At 41.4% G+C, this 20,517-nt stretch overlaps 6 non-coding genes across 6 annotated transcripts; 4 read left to right on the top strand and 2 right to left on the bottom strand.

Annotated features, from left to right (window-relative positions):
• Nucleotides 1-644: 644 nt before the first annotated feature.
• Nucleotides 645-718, top strand: TRNAN-GUU (transfer RNA asparagine (anticodon GUU)). The gene has a single exon. It is a non-coding gene; the product is annotated as a tRNA-Asn (tRNA).
• A 2,930-nt stretch (nucleotides 719-3,648) lies between these two features.
• Nucleotides 3,649-3,721, top strand: TRNAV-AAC (transfer RNA valine (anticodon AAC)). Its single transcript has one exon. It is a non-coding gene; the product is annotated as a tRNA-Val (tRNA).
• A 1,517-nt stretch (nucleotides 3,722-5,238) lies between these two features.
• On the top strand, nucleotides 5,239-5,312 carry TRNAN-GUU (transfer RNA asparagine (anticodon GUU)). The gene has a single exon. It is a non-coding gene; the product is annotated as a tRNA-Asn (tRNA).
• Nucleotides 5,313-11,576: 6,264 nt separating this feature from the next.
• TRNAN-GUU (transfer RNA asparagine (anticodon GUU)) lies at nucleotides 11,577-11,650 on the top strand. Its single transcript has one exon. It is a non-coding gene; the product is annotated as a tRNA-Asn (tRNA).
• A 3,270-nt stretch (nucleotides 11,651-14,920) lies between these two features.
• TRNAN-GUU (transfer RNA asparagine (anticodon GUU)) lies at nucleotides 14,921-14,994 on the bottom strand. Its single transcript has one exon. It is a non-coding gene; the product is annotated as a tRNA-Asn (tRNA).
• Nucleotides 14,995-16,513: 1,519 nt separating this feature from the next.
• Nucleotides 16,514-16,586, bottom strand: TRNAV-AAC (transfer RNA valine (anticodon AAC)). Its single transcript has one exon. It is a non-coding gene; the product is annotated as a tRNA-Val (tRNA).
• Between the last annotated feature and the right edge of the window lie 3,931 nt (nucleotides 16,587-20,517).

The raw sequence follows: 20,517 nt of genomic DNA, 5'->3' as shown, positions 1-20,517 counted from the left end.
TTGGAAAGCGGCATTTGGGTGCTCGCGACTTAGTTTCGTCGAAGCGGGGGGCGGCTTCGAACGAAGAGCTGTCCCGATGGCGGTGGAGTCTCGCGTTACTCAGGTACCAGTCCGTGGAAGAATAAATAATCGTGAAACCGGTCCCTGGTTCAGAAAAGGTTGGGGGACACTGTCCTAGAAGACCAAAAGGTGGAAGGAGACATGCGCCAGCCGGGACTCGAACCCGGGTCACAAGGTTGGAAACCCTGCATGATGACCCTACACCACTGGCACAGTTGCTGAGAGTCTGTCTGAAGAAAAGCAATACTCATATCCAGGGTTTCTCTTTTCCCATCTGGGTCTTGGAACAAAGGTATTCTTTGAAAACAGTTTTATTAATTTTAACAACAAACAAAAACACATAAAACATAAAAACTTCATCCTTTCCTTCATGAGTTTACAGACAGTGTATCGGTTGGTTTACCACTTTTTTTTGTGCATCCATTTCATAGTCTCCATTGTTGTTATATTACATAATAGCTCATATTATCAATCAACAATTATATAGCTTGATATCATTATTAAACAAAGGTATTCAATTGCTGCCTAGCCAGCCCAGCTATGGATGCTCAGGTGGGAGGAGCCGAGAGGGAGGGCTGTGCCAGGTCTCTGTGGCGCAATGGGTTAGCGCGTCTGGCTGTTAACCAGAAGGATGGTGGTTCGAGCCCACCCAGGGACGGCCTGCTTGATAAATTGAACAATATATGACATCAGTGCATAGTTGATCCATTTGGTTCTTCATCTTGCGATTGCAGTTCCCAATCTCTCCATATTTTTTTCTGCTAGACTTAAAATATTTAGGCATCTGCTTCATTAGGCTTAACCTCCCAGAAGAAAAAGCAGACAAGGCCCCAGGCCTGAGAGAAGGGAAATTATTTCTACATTTTGGTTCCTGCTGAGTATACAAGAGCAGATCAATAGCAGCCTCAGTTTGTAGATAGGTTGCAAGTTAAGAAAGTTGAGTGATGCGTCACTGCATTGTGTAACTGCGGGAATCTTGTTCCTTTTAGGACAAAAGGTTTCTGCAGAAGAGACAGGTAGGAAGCTCCAGGATCTCACGGAAGCTCTTTATGGGAGGTGAAGATTTGGCAATTTCACCAGAAAAAAAAATTCCGAGATAACCTTTCTTTTTTAAAAAAAAAATAAAGTTTTATTTGGGTTTTCACACATACAAAATACAAGTAAAACATCCTTTTTTGAAAATAGCATGGTCCCGGCTTGAACTTCTTTATACAGACACAAAACTCAATTTCATGCTCCTTTTTGTATTCTATTCCATATCTTATACTATTTTACATTTTCTATATAGTTTTTCCCCTCTTTTAATTTTCTCAATTTTATTTTTGATCATCTCATCTCAATTCAAATCATTATATTTATACTTTTGTCTGTTCTGTTTCAATTTCATATTATCTTTTCTCATTAAACAAATTTTCTCCTGTAGTTACTAATTGGAGTATGACACCTTTATATCTTTTAATTACATCCATTCAACTCTTATTTAAGCTTCAAAACTTAAGCCAAAACTTTCACTTCTTATCTACCTCCTGCACATTCTTTTCCAGTTGAGTTCTTCTTTGTGGTGGCCATTTCTGACCACCGCTGCAACCGCCTTCAGGAAAGGGAGTAATGGAGGAGGAGAGATTCAGCTCTCCTCGACCTTGCTGGCAGTCTCCCCCCTCTTTACCACCTCTACGGGGTGGCTTAGCCCTGAAACCAGCCAGCTCGGGGCGCTTCAGCGGCGAGCCCAGACATAAACCGCGCACGATCGTGGATTTCTGTCTGTCACCAAAGCCCTTCAAACCGAAGACTCAGGGAACAATGTTATTGTTAATTCCAGGGTACCTTATTTGTTGCTTTTACAATTTAACCCGGTCAGCCAAAACTTTCACTTCTTATCTTCCTCCTGCACATTCTTTTCCAGTCAAGTTCTTCTTTGTGGTGGCCATTTCTGACCACCGCTGCAACTGCCTTCAGGAAACGGAGTAATGGCCAGCTGGGGAGGAGAGATGCAGCTCTCCTCAACCCTGCAGGCAGTCTCCCCCCTCTTCACCACCTCTACAGGGTGGCTTAGCCCCAAAACCAGCCGACTTGGGGTGCTCCAGCAGCAAACACGGATCCAAGCCTCGCAGAGACGAGGTTTCGGTCAGTCGCTGAAGAAGCTCAAACCGGAGGACCCTAGGTAACCTTTCTGAAATCAGCTGCTTGCCTCTGTCATTAACCTCCCAAGATTTGCTGATAGCCACATCCACCCAGTGTTCTGACCTCAGCTTCTTTAGAAATCATAGAACACAATCTTAATCCTGGCAAAACCTCTTTTTCCCCTTCCTGTCCAAAACCTCTTTCCACAGCTGTGAATTATGTTCATTCACAAAGCTTCACACACAATCTTTCAGGGGAATGTTGATAGACACCCACCTTATCACACTTGGAATGCAGCCAGAGAACTAATTAGGGCAAAGCCAAACTTGACACAGAGTCAAACAAAAAGCTTGTGTTCTGAGGAAACCAACTAATTGCTTCCTAATTGCTTCCTGCAAAAAACTCACGACCCATTCACTCCTCTTTTATGTCCTATGGGAGGGGCCAATCATCTCTGAGGTGTGGCTTTACTCCCGAGTTGACCCTGCTTTTCTCAATTGTTCCTGACTTCTGCTAGCTCCCCCACCTCACTGTTGTCTGAGCCTGAAGGCAGTTGCTGACTGCCAGCCTGCCTTGGCCTCATCTCTGCCCCTGATGCAGAGCCCTCCTCCGAATCTGCCTCACCCTCCAGACACAGCCCAGGTTCCTCCCCAACCTCCTCACTACTGTCCGACTCTGCTGCCAGCCCCATCAGCTGCCGGCGGGACACAGCACCCAGGTGGGCAAATCCCTGAAAGATCAGTGGCACTACTCTTATGTGGAAGCACTGAATTGCTTGCATGAGCTCTTCAGTTAGGTTCCTTCCACTTTTTATCTTTGCTTGTGATGTAATGTCTTGTATGGGGGGATTGTTTGCCAAAAAAACCCAACCCTCTCCTGAAATGCAGGATTGAATCAGCAGCCTGAGAATTTCTTAAATTTTGCTCCCGCACTCTTTCACTCTGTCACTGACCTCTGGAGGGGACTGGAGACTAAGGCATATGAAGAACGGTTGCAGGAACTGGGCTTGGCTAGTCTAGTGAAGAGAAGGACCAGGGGAGACATGATAGCAGTCTTCCAGTATTTGAGGGACTGCCACAGAGAGGAAGGGGTCAAGCTATTTTCTAAAGTTCCTGTAGGCAAAACAATGGATGGAAACTGAACAAGGAGAGATTCAACCTGACAGTGAGAAGAATCAACCAATGGAACAGAAGTTGTCCTTGGAAGTTGTGGGAGCTTCATCACTTGAGACTTTCAGGAAGAGATTGAACATCCATCTGTCAGAAATGGTGTAGGGTCTCCCGCTTGGGTGGTGGTGGTGGTGTTGGACTAGATGAACTACAAGGTCCCTTCCAACTCTGTTTATCTGTTATCTGTTATCTCTAAAAAAAAAAATCAGCTTTTTAAGTTCTCTTGTATTGCAAACACCAATCTGGAATGGCCAGCAAGAGATATGGGTGTGCTAATTGAGAGTTATTCACATGCCTGGTTTCTGTGGTGTAGTGGTTATCACATTTGCCTAACACGCAAAAGGTCCCTGGTTCGAAACCAGGTAGAAACACATCTTTTTCTCAACATGGGATCATTTCAAGTTCCATGCGTGTACAAAGAAGTAGCTTTCCCTCCAGATGAAGAAACATCCCATAAGAAGAAGAAATATTGCCTGTAAGCTATTTTGCCTACCGCGTATATGTCTGTATGTAACTTGTATATAAAACGCTGTTAAATGTCTAAGTCTCTGTGTGCTGTGTTCTGCTCCTGGTTTTTCTCACTGTAGCAGTCACACTGCAAATGCTCTGACAGAGAGGCCAGGGGCTGAGGACAATGTTGCCCCAGGTCCCTCAGGCACTTGGGGAGGTGGTTGACCGGATGGAGAACTGCTGCCCTCACAGACACAGGGGAGGATCAGCTGCAGACAGGCAGTGGTATTGAGAGGCAACAGGTCACCTCTGATGAGGAACAGCTGCCTTCCCCTATTGGATCCAAAGGCAAGGAGAGCAGAGTGGAGGCAAGCTCAAAGGACAGCTGCAAGGCTGCTCAGCAGAAGATCACCCTGTCCCTCCTCACAAGGAACACCTGGCATGGTTTAAGTTAAGGAGGAGCCAGGGGAGTTTGTCCTTTGGCTTACACTCCCCAGCTCTGGAAAAACTCAGCCTGGACTCTTGTTTCTGCCTGTGCCTTGCCTTTGGCCTTTTAGACTTCCCCTTGGCCTTGTGGACTTGCCTTACCCTGTAGACTTGTCTTGCCCTTTGGGGCTTGACACTGGACTTTGCCCCATGAGGCTGTACCTTCTTTTGGGACTCCTTCTCTGCCTTTACGAATTGGTTTTATTTATCGACTAGCTTTTGTTTGTGGGACAGAGGGAGGCTGCCTTCAGGGGAGTGTAGGGTTGAGCCTTACCACTTTTGTGCCAGCTAACAGGGCAATGAAGGATTCTATCAATGCCTGCCTCTGCTTAGGCGACCTGGATGATAACAGATGGGGGTGATATTTGAGTCCAGCCAGGATCACCTGTAGGTACCCTTTCCTTGACAGGATGGCTGAAACTGATGGACAGCTAATGCCCTGTACTCGGTAAATATGGATTCAAATCCCATCTCAGCTATCACTTCTTCCACTGATAGTCATTCTGGGGCTTAGGCTGTGGTTATCTTCACAAACCAAAGCACAAGGGAGAGGAAATCCTGAAGTTATTTCTACATTTTGCTTCCTGATGAGGATCCAAGGTGATGTCAGTGCCAGCTATCAAGAGCATTTCTCTTTTTCTCCTACTAAAACAGAATCTGAGGTGAAAAATGTCATCTGGTGATGCTGTCAGTACCTCCTAGAAGAGCAAAATGTGGAAGGAGACGTGCGCCAGCCGGGACTCGAACCCGGGTCGCAAGATTGGGAACCCTGCATGATGCCCCTACACCACTGGCACAGCTGTTGGGAGTCTGTCTCAAGCAATATTTATAGCCAGGACTTCTCTTTTCACAGCTGATGGCGACAGAGGGGAACACACTGTGTCTTGTGACCAAGGTATCTGATTGTTGTCTAGCCAGCCCCAGCTATGGATGCTCAGGAGGCCTGTGCCTGGTCTCTGTGGCGCAATGGGTTAGCGCGTCTGGCTGTTAACCAGAAGGATGGTGGTTCGAGCCCACCCAGGGACGGCCTGTTTGATTCAGAGCAAAGGTGATGGATTGAATGCAGCACCCAGCTTTTCATCTGGAGGCTTCAATTCTCACCTAGTCGATCCTTTTTCTCACCTAAATATTTGGCCATCATCTGCATTTTTTAAAAATATTCCAGTGTGCAGAAGGAAGAACAAGGCAGACTTATTCACAATCAGTGACTAAACTGAAAGCGGGGAGGAATCACCCCACGTGTCCTGGGCTTCTTCCTCTGACGGTCCTCGGTGGGAGCTGTCCAGGGTCCTGAAACAGCTGCCTGTTGCAAAGATTAGGCCATCCACAGGTGAAACTCAAAAAATTAGAATATTGTGCAAAAGTTCATTTATTTCAGTAATGCAACTTAAAAGGGGAAACTAATATATGAGATAGACTCATTACATGCAAAGCAAGATAGTTCAAGCCGTGATTTCACATAATTGAGATGATTATGGCTTACAGCTCATGAAAACCCCAAATCCATAATCTCAGAAAATTAGAATATTGTGAAAAGGTTCAATATTCTAGGCTCAAAGTGTCCCACTCTAATCAGCTATGTTGGGTATATTGATACACCAACTAGATTTGGGTGAATAAATATATAAACCTAAGTTTAAGTGTTTGTAGCTTTAAGCACCAAACTGCAATGTAATTAGATAATTAAGGGTGCGGTTGCAAGCAGCAATATAAGGCAGTAAGAGAAACGTAACACTTCCTGGTTACTGATTCCTGGTCACTGGTCTGATCCCTGGTCACACTCCCTGCTGCCTGTTTTTTACTCCTGTATGAGACGTCTGCTTGTTGGCTACTGTGCTGAATACCGTTTCTACTGAACAAAAGGACTGTTTACTTGGTGAGCTGATATCCTGTGCATACTCAGCGTTGTCTTTGAGAGAAAGGTATCGGAAGGAGAAGATTTACAAGCAGATAAAGGACATTGTACTGACTAGTTTAATGAACTATGTTACTGGATGGATATATTGGATAATGACATATGGACTGAATGACACTGCTTAAACTCTGAATGAATTAAATAACTATTTAAAACTACAAACAGTGTTTTTGTCTCCAGTGTGTGTATACTCTTGGGCCCAGCCTCTCTCTCATTTGGCTGCCTGGCTTGACTGCTGCTGTGCACTCTGCTTGGGGGTTTGTCCCCAAACACTAACATTGGTTATGGGCCCAGAGGTGTGCACAGTCTAACTAACCAGGTTATAGCAGAGAGAGTTGGTGTGAGTTGCACATTACTGTACAAACTGTTTGTTGAATAGTTATTTATCTGAAGAGCAATGGCACAAGTAAATTTGCCAAGTCTGTCCATGATATCCAGACTAGATGGAACAAACTATGTTTCATGGTCAATGAAATGTAGTTTACTTCTACGAAGAGAAGGTTTGTGGGACATAATAACAAACCCACCAGATGTATCTAACTTAGATCCTAATGTTGAAGAGGATGCCAAAAAGATACAAGACTATGACCAAAAGAATGAGCAGGCTTTATGCATCATAGGACTAACTCTCTCAGACCAGCAACTCATTCATATCCGTGGAGAGGTAAATGCTGCATACTGCTGGGAGAATCTCAAGAAGATTTATGTTCGAGATAGTGTAGGAGCTCATATCAATCTTACACGGAAGCTGTTTAGAACACATCTTGAGAAGAATGGAGACATGTTAACTCATTTAAACTGTATGAAAAGCATTTTTCAGGAATTACAAGAAAAAGAGCTTATATTTAATGAGTTGCAACAAGTATACATCATACTGTCTTCTTTGGATCGAAGCTATGATGATTTTGTGACTGCTTTAGAAGTATTGCCAAAAGACAGTTTATCAGTAACTGAGATAACCGGCAGGCTATTAGAAGAAGCCAGAAGAAGGTTTGAACGTGACCAGCTGAGAGAAGATAAACCTAATGAAGAGAAATTATCTTCAAAACTTGAAAGAAACCAGCTTAGTAAAGTAAAGCACCTGGAAGAAGAGAATTTATCTTCGACGGCATACACAATTAAAAAGTGTTTTAATTGTGGAGGCAGAGGACATTTGGCAAGATTCTGCAGAAAAGGAAAAAGTCAGAATGTAAAGAAGCCAAAGAAATCCTTTGAACTAGCTATGTTTAGCAACTGTGATGTGAAGAATGATTTATGGGTGGTGGACAGTGGTGCATCCCACTGCATCACGAGAGATAAGACAAAGTTTATAAAAATGTCTACAAGCTCTCAACATATATCACTCGCGAATGGCTGGCACCTCAAGGCCAAGGGTGAAGGTATTGCATATTGTCCATGTTTAAACCAGAATATAAAAATGTTGTATGTACCACAGTTAAAGATGAACTTACTTTCTGTAAGAGTATTAGATAAACTAGGTTATGTAGTTACATTTAAGGATAATAAGTGCATACTTGATAAAGATAACAAAAGGGTAACTGCAGCTTTAAATGGAACATTGTATGTGTTACATGATAGTAAGAAAGGGGAGGCACAGACTGTATTTAACAATATAAAGCCTCATAATGAATGTATCCATTTATTGCATAGGCGTTTGGGGCATGTAAATTTTAAAATGCTAAAACGCACAGTAGAGTTATCTGATGGAATAAGGTTAAAACCCTGTGATAAATATTTGCGTTGTAATGTCTGCTGTGAAGATAAGAGTAAAATATTGCCTGCAAATAGGCTAAATGGTTTCAAAACTAAAGAACCTTTAGAAGTTGTATTTGCAGACATTATAGGTCCAAAGAAACCCAGTATGGGGGGTGCTCGATATATACTGAGCATTATGGACCATTACTCTAGATATGGGTTTTGCTACTTAATGAAAAGCAAAACTGAAACATATCAACATTTCTTCAACTGGTTAAAGTTTGCAGAAAGAAAGACTAAACGGCAACTGATAACCCTGGTGACAGATAATGGTACGGAATTTGTTAACAGCAAATTCCAGAATAGATTAAAGGTAGCTGGAATAGAGCACAAGAAATCTGCACCATACAGACCACAACACAACGCATTTATAGAGAGAAGAGGCCAAACACTTCAGGCAATGGTTAGAACAATGTTAACTGATTCTGGATTACCTGATTTTGTGTGGGGGGAGGCTGCAATGTGTGCTAATAATTTATTGAACAACGTTGTTAACTCAACTACTGGTGAAATACCATTCACCATGTGGCATGGCAGGAAGCCTGATCTGAGTTACCTGCACACATTTGGTGCACCAGCATGGGTGCATATCCCTACACAACTCAGGCGTAAAGGGCAACACAGAGCTAAACAATTTTTTTTCGTTGGTTACCAAGCAAACCATAGGGCATATAGATTTTGGGAGAAAGGCACATCTAAGGTGTTATGTAGTGCTAATGCCCAATTTCTAGAGCACGTAGGATGGGATAAGTTAGAACAGGATAACAATAAAGAAGTGGTTATTGAATCCTATAGAAATCCCATTAAGTATCCCTGTAACTTTAAAAATAAAGTAAAGAGAGAAGTACAGGAAGAGATAGAGCCCATAAAGGAAGAAATAGTTGAGCAAGCTGAGGAACATGAACAGGTAGTAACTCAAAAAAGTCCTCATACAAGCCCTGTAATTCCCAGAAGAACTACACGAATATCTAGACCGCCTGATAGATACCAGGCTAATACAGTGTGCCAGGAAAATAGAGTTCCATATACTGTGGATGAAATTAAAAGTATCCTTCTAAAGATAAGGAAAGTTGGTATGCAGCAATGAATAAGGAATTGAAATCCTTGAAGGATATGAAAGTATATGAAAATGCGAGATTACCTGTAGATATAAAACCCATTGGCTGCAAATGGATTTTTAAGATAAAAACTGATAAAGATGGAAATATAATCCATAAGGCAAGATTAGTAGCCCAAGGTTTTAGACAAAGTGCCAATGACTATGATGAAGTATTTGCACCTAGTCTTAAGGCAGCAACGTTAAGGGCAGCTTTAGTGTGGGCAGCAAGCAAGAAATATATAGTTAACCATTTAGATGTGGAAACTGCTTACTTGCATGCTCCACTAAGACATACTGTATATATGAAAAAGCCTATTGGATTGAAAGGTGAAAATAATAATGATTGTTGGTTGTTAAAAAAAGAGCCTCTATGGCCTTAAACAATCGGGCTATGAATGGAACCAGTATATTGTAAAGGAACTGAACAATATAGGGTTTAAAGCTGGTTTAGCCGATCCGTGTCTATTTAAAAGGGAGACAAATGGGAAAATATCATTATTATTGTTATTCACTGATGATATTGCCTTGATTACTGAGACTAATGATGAAGCAAATAAAATTATAGCATCATTAGGTAAGAAAATAAAAATCAAGCAATTAGGGGAGATAAAGAAATATCTAGGTTTAAATATAGTGAAAACACAGAAAGGTTTTAAGATATCTCAGGAAGATAAGATATCTAAATTGCTAATAGATTATAAGATGGAATTTTGTAAGCCTGCAAAGACTCCAATGAGTCAGGATATTTGCAAAATGGATGCTCAAAGTCCCAAGTTTGATAAGGCAATATATCAATCTCTGATTGGTAGCTTATCATATATTAGCAATTGGTCAAGGCCAGATATAGCTTTTAGTATTAATCAACTGGCACGACATAGTAATGATCCGCTTCAATGTCATTGGAATGCATTGAAAAGAATTTTAAGATATCTTAAAAGAACATTACACCATGCACTGTATCTAGAACCAAAAGGTGATCTCATACTGAGTGCTTATGCAGATGCTAGTTTTGCATCAGAAAGAGACACAAGAAAGTCGACTTCAGGAACAGCCATAATGCTGGGTAAGACATTAATAGGTTGGAAGTCAATAAGACAACAGCATATAAGTTTGTCTACTATGGAGGCAGAATTCTCCTGTTTATCGCTACTATGTACTGAGTTAATCATGTATAAACAAATGTTGAATGATATGGGTATAACTGTAAATTATCCTATAATTGTACATGAAGATAATCAGGCAGCAATTCAAATGGCCACGAATATTGCAGTAAAAACTAGGAGCAAGCATACAGATTTAAGGTATCTAAACGTTAGACAATCTGTACAGAGTAAAATGATACAGCTGGAGTACTGCATGTCGGAGGACAATATAGCTGATAATTTTACTAAAGCCCAAGGTGCCATTAAGCACCTAGAGAGTTGTGAAAAGTATGGGTTTAGAGTGTAAGGGTATTATATATTTATATCACCCAAAAGGGGAGAATGTTGGGTATATTGATACACCAACTAGATTTGGGTGAATAAATATATAAACCTAAGTTTAAGTGTTTGTAGCTTTAAGCACCAAACTGCAATGTAATTAGATAATTAAGGGTGCGGTTGCAAGCAGCAATATAAGGCAGTAAGAGAAACGTAACACTTCCTGGTTACTGATTCCTGGTCACTGGTCTGATCCCTGGTCACACTCCCTGCTGCCTGTTTTTTACTCCTGTATGAGACGTCTGCTTGTTGGCTACTGTGCTGAATACCATTTCTACTGAACAAAAGGACTGTTTACTTGGTGAGCTGATATCCTGTGCATACTCAGCGTTGTCTTCGAGAGAAAGGTATCGGAAGGAGAAGATTTACAAGCAGATAAAGGACATTGTACTGACTAGTTTAATGAACTATGTTACTGGATGGATATATTGGATAATGACATATGGACTGAATGACACTGCTTAAACTCTGAATGAATTAAATAACTATTTAAAACTACAAACAGTGTTTTTGTCTCCAGTGTGTGTATACTCTTGGGCCCAGCCTCTCTCTCATTTGGCTGCCTGGCTTGACTGCTGCTGTGCACTCTGCTTGGGGGTTTGTCCCCAAACACTAACAAGCTAATTAAGCCATAACATCTGCAAAGGGTTCCTGAGCCTTTAAATGGTCTCTCAGTCTGGTTCAGTAGGAATCACAATCATGGGAAAGACTGCTGACCTGACAGTTATACAGAAAACCATCATTGAGCCTTCCAGTTTGAGCTTCTTCGGCAACAGACAGAAATCCGCGATCGTGCGCGGTTTCGGTCTGGGCTTGCCACTGGAGCACCCCGAGCTGGCTGGTTTTGGGGCTAAGCCACCCTGTAGATGTCCCTACACCACTGGCACAGCTGTTGAGAGTCTGTCTGAAGAAAAGCAATACTCATATCCAGGGTTTCTCTTTTCCCATCTGGGTCTTGGAACAAAGGTATTCAATTGCTGTCTAGCCAGCCCAGCTATGGATGCTCAGGTGGGAGGAGCCGAGAGGGAGGGCTGTGCCAGGTCTCTGTGGCGCAATGGGTTAGCACGTCTGGCTGTTAACCAGAAGGATGGTGGTTCGAGCCCACCCAGGGACGGCTTGCTTGATAAATTGAACAATATATGACATCAGTGCATAGTTGATCCATTTGGTTCTTCATCTTGTGATTGCAGTTCCCAATCTCTCCATATTTTTTTCTGCTAGACTTAAAATATTTAGGCATCTGCTTCATTAGGCTTTACCTCCCAGAAGAAAAAGGAGACAGGGCCCCAGGCCTGAGAGAAGGGAAATTATTTCTATATTTTGGTTCCTGCTGAGTATACAAGAGCAGATCAATAGCAGCCTCAGGTTGTACATAGGTTGCAAGTTAAGAAAGTTGAGTGATGCGTCATAGCATTGTGTAACTGCGGGAATCTTGTTCCTTTTAGGACAAAAGGTTTCTGCAGAAGAGACAGGTAGGTAGCTTCAGGATCTCATGGAAGCTCTTTAGGGGAGGTGAAGTTGGCAATTTCACCAGAAAAAAAATTCCTAGATAACCTTTCTTTTTTTTTTTAAATAAAGTTTTATTTGGGTTTTCACACATACAAAATACAAGTAAAACATCCTTTTTTGAAAATAGCATGGTCCCGGGTTGAACTTCTTTATACAGACACAAAACTCAATTTCATGCTCCTTTTTGTATTCTATTGCATAACTTATACTATTTTACATTTTCTATATAGTTTTTCCCCTCTTTTAATTTTCTCAATTTTATTTTGATTATCTCATCTCAATTCAAATCATTATATTTATACTTTTGTCTGTTCTGTTTCAATTTCATATTATCTTTTCTCATTAAACAAATTTTCTCCTGTAGTACTAATTGGAGTATGACACCTTTATATCTTTTAATTTTATCCATTTAACTCTTATTTAAGCTTCAATATATGCCTTAAAGTTTTAACATTCAGTATAATACATAACTTCCATTCGGATTCTGCTTGGTACATTCTTAAAATACACACCAAAATACACACTTCCATTCCAATTCAATTGTATCATTAATATTAATATTCATTAAAATCTTAACTTCTTTAACATTACTTTTCAATTAAATATCATACTTCTATGGGAACAGTAATAAGCTTTCTATAATTAATTCCCCGCCTTCACTTATATTTTATAAAACATTAACATTAATTAAAATGTTCCCGTCCCTTCCTAATTCAATTCTCTCATTTATTTTATTAACAAACATTTCACTAGATTACAGTAACTATTTTATCCCTCATTTTAATCATACATTGTTTGCAATTTTCTAAAATTATTTCTATTACTAATATAACAATACAATCTTATGTACCTTTACAGAATCCCTTTTTCAGTTAAATTTTCACCCACTGTCTCTAAATAGGCCCTGTTTCTCTATATCTTGTTTCTGTCCTTTGTAACTTCTTTCCTTTCCTTCTTCCCTCTCTTCTTCTCTCTCCCCTTTTTACCCCCTTGTCTCTCTACCTCTATTTCTCTCTTCTGTATTCCCCTCTTCTGTTGCTTTCCAATATTATTTTTTGAACTATTTTTCTGTTCTTTGGTTGTTTTTTTAAGTCTTAAATTCTCAATTCTCTTTCTCCCCTTTCCTTTTTCTTTCCCACATAGAATTACTTGTTCATTAAAGATGGCTTCTTCTTTGTCCCAGTCTTCTTGTTTTGCATTGTTCCATTGTTTCTTGTTGTTTCTCATTGTTCCAAATCTCCATTTCTAAGAATTGAAAAATGAAGCCAAAAGAACCCCTCGCATCTTCTTTGTACTTTTTAAGTTCCATTTTCAATTCATCCAGAAGTAGTGCCATTGTATAAATTTTTAAATAACCACCCAATTAATTTTAGTTATTCAAATGCAGTAACCAAGAATCCAAAGATCACCAAGTAATCCAAATACATGCAAGCTGTTTCTTTTTGCTTTTTTTCACTTTCTCTTCCTCTTCCTTTCTACTATTTAGTTGCCAAGTTTCAGTTAAAATGTATCTTTTAGAAGTCTTGTTGAAGTTTTACTGTAGATTCCTTTGAATTCCAGACAGTCTCCTTCTTTTTTTTCCCAGATGCTGCCCTTTTATTCTTTTTCTCTCCTTTCCTGCTTATAAAAATTTTTTAATGTCCAGAAATCTTTATTATCCCTTTGACATTTTGTTTTATTTTCAGCCTAATTGCCTGTTGATGTCAAAGCGGATTTTTTTTTCCAATTTCTTATTTAAGTCTCTTAGTTGTCAGTATAGGGAAAGGGAGAGAAGAAGAAAAAACCCAAACCTTTCCCTTTTCACTTTGCTTCACTGCTTCAGAATCTTCTTTGGGAACGATGTTATTTTTTAAAAAATTAAATTCCAGGGTACCTTAGTTGTTGCTTTTGCAATTTAACCCACCCAGCCAAAACTTTCACTTCTTATCTTCCTCCTGCACATTCTTTTCCGGTCGAGTTCTTCTTTGAGGTGGCCATTTCTGACCACCGCTGCAACTGCCTTTGGGAAAGGGAGTAATGGCCAGCTGAGGAGGAGAGATGCGGCTCTCCTCAACCCTGCTGGCAGTCTCCCCCCTCTTCACCACCTCTACAGGGTGGCTTAGCCCCAAAACCAGCCAGCTCGGGGTGCTCCAGGGACAAGCCCAGACCGAAACCACATACGATCGCCGATTTCTGTCTGTTGCCGAAGAAGCTCAAACTGGAAGCCTCAATGATGGTTTTCTGTATAACTGTCAGGTCTTTCCCATGATTGTGATTCCTACTGAACCAGACTGAGAGACCATTTAAAGGCTCAGGAACCCTTTGGAGGTGTTATGGCTTAATTAGCTGATTAGAGTGGGACACTTTGAGCCTAGAATATTGAACCTTTTCACAATATTCTAATTTTCTGAGATTATGGATTTGGGGTTTTCATGAACTGTAAGCCATAATCATCTCAATTATGTGAAATCACGGCTTGAACTATCTTGCTTTGCATGTAATGAGTCTATCTCATATATTAGTTTCCCCTTTTAAGTTGCATTACTGAAATAAATGAACTTTTGCACAATATTCTAATTTTTTGAGTTTCACCTGTGGATGGCCTAATCTTTGCAACAGGCAACTGTTTCAGGACCCTGGACAGCTCCAACCGAGGACCGTCAGAGGAAGAAGCCCAGGACACGTGGGGTGATTCCTCCCGGCTTTCACCTTAGTCACTGATTGTGAATAAATCTGCCTTGTTCTTCCTTCTGCACTCTGGAATATTTTTAAAAAATGCAGATGATGGCCAAATATTTAGGTGAGAAAAAGGATCGACTAGGTGAGAATTGAAGCCTCCAGATGAAAAGCTGGGTGCTGCATTCAATCCATCACCTTTGCTCTGAATCAAACAGGCCGTCCCTGGGTGGGCTCGAACCACCATCCTTCTGGTTAACAGCCAGACGCGCTAACCCATTGCGCCACAGAGACCAGGCACAGGCCTCCTGAGCATCCATAGCTGGAGCTGGCTAGACAACAATCAGATACCTTGGTCACAAGACACAGTGTGTTCCCCTCTGTCGCCATCAGCTGTGAAAAGAGAAATCCTGGCTATAAATATTGCTTGAGACAAACTCCCAACAGCTGTGCCAGTGGTGTAGGGGCATCATGCAGGGTTCCCAATCTTGCGACCCGGGTTCGAGTCCCGGCTGGCGCACGTCTCCTTCCACATTTTGCTCTTCTAGGAGGTACTGGCAGCATCACCAGATGACATTTTTCACCTCAGATTCTGTTTTAGTAGGAGAAAAAGAGAAATGCTCTTGATAGCTGGCATTGACATCACCTTGGATCCTCATCAGGAAGCAAAATGTAGAAATAACTTCAGGATTTCCTCTCCCTTGTGCTTTGGTTTGTGAAGATAACCACAGCCTAAGCCCCAGAATGACTATCAGTGGAAGAAGTGATAGCTGAGATGGGATTTGAATCCATATTTACCGAGTACAGGGCATTAGCTGTCCATCAGTTTCAGCCATCCTGTCAAGGAAAGGGTACCTACAGGTGATCCTGGCTGGACTCAAATATCACCCCCATCTGTTATCATCCAGGTCGCCTAGGCAGAGGCAGGCATTGATAGAATCCTTCGTTGCCCTGTTAGCTGGCACAAAAGTGGTAAGGCTCAACCCCACACTCCCCTGAAGGCAGCCTCCCTCTGTCCCACAAACAAAAGCTAGTCGATAAACAAAACCAATTCGTAAAGGCAAAGAAGGAGTCCAAAAAGAAGGTACAGCCTCATGGGGCAAAGTCCAGTGTCAAGCTCCGAAGGGCAAGACAAGTCTACAGGGTAAGGCAAGTCCACAAGGCCAAGGGGAAGTCTAAAAGGCCAAAGGCAAGGCACAGGCAGAAACAAGAGTCCAGGCTGAGTTTTTCCAGAGCTGGGGAGTGTAAGCCAAAGGACAAACTCCCCTGGCTCCTCCTTAACTTAAACCATGCCAGGTGTTCCTTGTGAGGAGGGACAGGGTGATCTTCTGCTGAGCAACCTTGCAGCTGTCCTTTGAGCTTGCCTCCACTCTACTCTCCTTGCCTTTGGATCCAATAGGGGAAGGCAGCTGTTCCTCATCAGAGGTGACCTGTTGCCTCTCAATACCACTGCCTGTCTGCAGCTGATCCTCCCCTGTGTCTGTGAGGGCAGCAGTTCTCCATCCGGTCAACCACCTCCCCAAGTGCCTGAGGGACCTGGGACAACATTGTCCTCAGCCCCTGGCCTCTCTGTCAGAGCATTTGCAGTGTGACTGCTACAGTGAGAAAAACCAGGAGCAGAACACAGCACACAGAGACTTAGACATTTAACAGTGTTTTATATACAACAGTTATATACAGACATACACGTGGTAGGCAAAATAGCTTACAAGCAATATTTCTTCTTCTTATGGGATGTTTCTTCATCTGGAGGGAAAGCTACTTCTTTGTACACGCATGGAACTTGAAATGATCCCATGTTGAGAAAAAGATGTGTTTCTGCCTGGTTTCGAACCAGGGACCTTTTGCGTGTTAGGCAAATGTGATAACCACTACACCACAGAAACCAGGCATGTGAGTAACTCTCAATTAGCACACCCATATCTCTTGCTGGCCATTCCAGATTGGTGTTTGCAATACAAGAGAACTTAAAAAGCTGATTTTTTTTTTTAGAGATAACAGATAACAGATAAACAGAGTTGGAAGGGACCTTGTAGTTCATCTAGTCCAACACCACCACCACCACCCAAGACCCTACACCATTTCTGACAGATGGGTGTCCAATCTCTTCCTGAAAGTCTCAAGTGATGAAGCTCCCACAACTTCTGAGGGCAACTTCTGTTCCATTGGTTGATTCTTCTCACTGTCAGGTTGAATCTCTCCTTGTTCAGTTTCCATCCATTGTTTTGCCTACAGGAACTTTAGAAAATATCTGGACCCTTTCCTCTTTGCGGCAGCCCCTCAGATATTGGAAGACTGCTATCATGTCTCCTCTGGTCCTTCTCTTCACTAGACTAGCCAAGCCCAGTTCCTGCAACCGTTCTTCATATGCCTTAGTCTCCAGTCCCCTCCAGAGGTCAGTGACAGAGTGAAAGAGTGCGGGAGCAAAATTTAAGAAATTCTCAGGCTGCTGATTCAATCCTGCATTTCAGGAGAGGGTTGGGTTTTTTTGGCAAACAATCCCCCCATACAAGACATTACATCACAAGCAAAGATAAAAAGTGGAAGGAACCTAACTGAAGAGCTCATGCAAGCAATTCGGTGCTTCCACATAAGAGTAGTGCCACTGATCTTTCAGGGATTTGCCCACCTGGGTGTTGTGTCCTGCCGGCAGCTGACGGGGCTGGCAGCAGAGTCGGACAGTAGTGAGGAGGTTGGGGAGGAGTCTGGGCTGGGTCTGGAGGGTGAGGAAGATTCGGAGGAGGGCTATGCATCAGGGGCAGAGATGAGGCCAAGGCAGGCTGGCAGTCAGCAACTGCCTTCAGACTCAGACAACAGTGAGGTGGGGGAGCTAGCAGAAGTCAGGAACAATTGAGAAAAGCTGGGTCAACTCAGGAGTAAAGCCACACCTCAGAGATGATTGGCCCCTCCCATAGGACGTAAAAGAGGAGTGAATGGGACGTGAGCTTTTTGCAGGAAGCAATTAGGAAGCAATTAGTTGGTTTCCTCAGAACACAAGCTTTTTGTTTGACTCTGTGTCAAGTTTGGCTTTGCCCTAATTAGTTCTCTGGCCGCATTCCAAGTGTGATAAGGTGGGTGTCTATCAACATTCCCCTGAAAGATTGTGTGTGAAGCTTTGTGAATGAACATAATTCACAGCTGTGGAAATAAAAAGAGGTTTTGCCAGATTAAGATTGTGTTCTATGATTTCTAAAGAAGCCGAGGTCAGAACACTGGGTGGATGTGGCTATCAGCAAATCTTGGGAGGTTAATGACAGAGGCAAGCAGCTGATTTCAGAAAGATTACCTCGGGTCCTCCGGTTTGAGCTTCTTCAGAGACTGACCGAAACCTCGTGTTCGCTGCTGGAGCGCCCCGAGTTGGCTGGTTTCAGGGCTAAGCCACCCTGTAGAGGTGGTGAAGAGGGGGGAGACTGCCTGCAGGGTTGAGGAGAGCTGCATCTCTCCTCCCCAGCTGGCCATTACTCCCTTTCCTGAAGGCGGTTGCAGCGGTGGTCAGAAATGGCCACCACAAAGAAGAACTTGACTGGAAAAGAATGTGCAGGAGGAAGATAAGAAGTGAAAGTTTTGGCTGACCGGGTTAAATTGTAAAAGCAACAAATAAGGTACCCTGGAATTAACAATAACATTGTTCCCTGAGTCTTCGGTTTGAAGGGCTTCGGTGACAGACAGAAATCCACGATCGTGCGCGGTTTATGTCTGGGCTTGCCGCTGAAGCATCCCAAGCTGGCTGGTTTCAGGGCTAAGCCACCCCATAGAGGTGGTGAAGAGTGGGGAGACTGCCAGCAAGGTCGAGGAGAGCTGAATCTCTCCTCCTCAGCTGGCCATTACTCCCTTTCCCGAAGGCGGTTGCAGCGGTGGTCAGAAATGGCCACCACAAAGAAGAACTCGACTGGAAAAGAATGTGCAGGAGGAAGATAAGAAGTGAAAGTTTTGGCTGACCGGGTTAAATTGTAAAAGCAACAACCAAGGTACCCCAGAATTTAAACTTACAAAAAATAACATCGCTCCCAAATAAGATTCTGAAGCAGTGAAGCAAAGTGAAAAGGGAAAGGTTTGGCTTTTTGTTTTCTTCTCTCTCCTTCCCTATACTGACAACTAAGAGACTTAAATAAGAAATCGGAAAAATCCGCTTTGACATCAATAGGCAATTAAGCTGAAAATAAAACAAAATGCCAAAGGGATAATAAAGATTTCTGGACATTAAAAAGTTTATTTTTCATAAGCAGGAAGGGAGAGAAAAAGAATAAGGGCAGGATCTGGAAGAGGGAGGAGACTGCCTGGAATTAAAAAGAACTTACAGCAAAATCTCAACAAGACTTCCAAAAGATACAGCTTAACTGAAATATCGCAACAAAAACCCCAGGAAGAGAAAGTCAAAAAAGAAATAAGAAGATATAACTCGGGACTATCTGGATTACTTGATGATTTCTGGATTCTTGGTTATTGTTTTGAATGACTAAAATCAATTGGGTGGTTGTTTAAAACTGTTTAAATGGCTCCACTTTTAGAAGAACTGAAAATGGAACTTAAAAAGTACAAAGAAGATGCACCAGAAGGGAGCGGTTCTTTTGGCTTCGTATTTCAGTTTTTAGAAATGGAGATTTGGAATTATGAGAAACAACAAGAAATGCCTGCAGAACAAGAAGATTGTGACAAAGAAGCCATCTTTAATGAACAAGTAATCTTAGATGGTGGTGGGGAAAGGAAAGGAGGGAAAGAGAATAGAAAGTTTAAGATTGGGAAAAACAACTCCCCCGCCCCCGAAAAAAATAGAGTGAAAAATAAGTATAAAATCAGAAAGCAACAGAAGAGAGAAATGCAGAAGAGAGAATTAGAAGTAGAGAGACAAGGGGGTAAAAAGGGGAGGGAGAAGATGAGATGAAAGAAAGAAAGGAAAAGAAGTCATAAAGGACAGAAACAAAATATAGAGAAACAAGGCCTATTCAGAGATAATGGGTGAAAATTTAATGGAAAAAGGGATTCTGCAAAGGTACATAAGATAGTATGGTTATATTAGAAACAGAAATAATTTTAGAAAATATGAAACAATGTGTGATTAAAATGTCTCATAAAATAGTATCGTAATTCAGTGGAATGCTTGTCAGTAAATAAATGTAATAAAAGGTATATTTAATGATTTATAAAACATATGTGAAGAGAAATAAGGGAAAAATTAATTATGGAGATTATATGTGTTTTTAAGGAAGTATGATATTTAATTGAAAAGAAGTGTTAAAGATGTTAAGATTTTAATGATTATTAATGATAGAACTGAACTGGAATGGAATGAGGGTTTATCATTACATATATTTACAATCTTTTTTTTTTAAAGAATATAGTGTGTATTATAAGAATGTACCAAGCAAAATTCGATTGGAAGTTATATATTATATATTATATTGAAGGTCATAACCTCGAGGTATATATTGAAGCTTAAATAAGAGTTGAATGGATGTAATTAAAAGATATAAAGGTGTCATACTCCAATTAGTAACTACAGGAGAAAATTTGTTTAATGAGAAAAGATAATATGAAATTGAAACAGAACAGACAAAAGTATAAATATAATGATTTGAATTGAGATGAGATAATCAAAATAAAATTGAGAAAATTAAAAGAGGGGAAAAACTATATAGAAAATGTAAAATAGTATAAGATATGGAATAGAATACAAAAAGGAGCATGAAATTGAGTTTTGTGTCTGTATAAAGAAGTTCAACCCGGGACCATGCTATTTTCAAAAAAGATGTTTTACTTGTATTTTGTATGTGTGAAAACCCAAATAAAACTTTATTTTTTTTTTAAAAAAGAAAGGTT

The sequence above is a fragment of the Pseudonaja textilis genome, chromosome 2, assembly GCF_049901715.1.
Source record: "Pseudonaja textilis isolate UNSWEBS1 chromosome 2, rPseTex1.2, whole genome shotgun sequence".
NCBI classification, from domain to species: Eukaryota; Metazoa; Chordata; class Lepidosauria; order Squamata; family Elapidae; genus Pseudonaja; species Pseudonaja textilis.
Note: the sequence above shows the minus strand (reverse complement) of the source record. Positions and strands in the feature narration are given on the sequence as shown.